Consider the following 1,262-nt stretch of genomic DNA (forward strand, 5'->3'; position numbering starts at 1 on the left):
CGTAAAACTGATATATACCTTAAATATCTCAGCGGAAGCAGTCAAGGGAGTGGAGTCCCAATAAACACCAACGGCAAGTTGAGTGCGGACCGTAACCCTGAATCGTACTCTTACTCGTCGAAGAAAATATCTGCAACATAAGACGTTGCAGCCGTGTAGGTCAGCATATTGAATATGCCGGCAAGTCACATAAGGGAGGGGGTAAAGTAATAATCAACTATCTCTACATGCATATTTGATCGGTGGAGCTAAGTTTTGCATAAAGCCAGGTTTATCCTACAACAAGAGAGGGCTAAAAGCAAAATGTTACTACAAAAGTTGGTTGTTAACGAGATGGTTCCGCCAACCAGTTCTCGTACCCGAGTTGTCAATAATTACCCTCATCAAATATATTTAATGGTGTTGAGAAATCCAGATAACTTCAGTTCCTTTGGCTCAAGTCGTCCATGACCGTGGACACGGCTAACCGATTAGGTTTGAGTACTCTGCAGAGTTTTGCACACGTTCCCCACAAGATTTGATCGCCTCCGGGTTTGTCCTCGCACTTCAGGGTGTTTGTAGACCGGATGATCAAAACATGGTCTTTCAACGGGTCCCTCTGAATCCCTGTCGGTGCCCATCCATTCCTACCGTTCGTCTACAGCTGCTAGCACCGCCTGTCCAGAGTCGCCGCGTTGTCCAACCGAGCCAGAGCCCATAATGACTTGTGGCTGTGCAGGTAAGCTTGGGGTCTTGAAAACATCCATCCGTCTCTTTGAGCCTGGGTGAAGCTTTCCACAGGATGACATGGCCTCTCCAGCATCCCGGGCATCCACTGGGTTTTCCAGGGAGCCGGTGAACCGTCCTTCACCCAGTGTTGCATTGCGTCCGAGGTCTTGAAAATCTTGTCTTAACCGGTCTTGATTATTATATCAACCTCGCATCACTCGTGGTATACACTCAACCGATGACCCGTCTACTCAAGCATAGGATTAAGAAATTGTCGTCCCGGGGCCAAGTATCGGGGTTGTTGTGTTCCTACCACATGATACTACTCTTACACTAAAGTTTCCAAGTACCTAGGCAGCATGCAATTGGGCAAAGAAGGTGGTCTACTATGCATTGAAAACATAGGTAAAATAACATGATCAAAGATGACTTGCCTGTGATGTTGACGAAGAAGAATTTCTCGAGAAAATAACTTGATAGACTACTCGTCACTCTCCGATGAAATCTATATAACAAACGTATCATCCACATAAGCACACATACTAGCAATCATT

This window comes from Hordeum vulgare, chromosome 5H (genome assembly GCF_904849725.1).
Source record: "Hordeum vulgare subsp. vulgare chromosome 5H, MorexV3_pseudomolecules_assembly, whole genome shotgun sequence".
In the NCBI taxonomy this organism is placed as follows: domain Eukaryota; kingdom Viridiplantae; phylum Streptophyta; class Magnoliopsida; order Poales; family Poaceae; genus Hordeum; species Hordeum vulgare.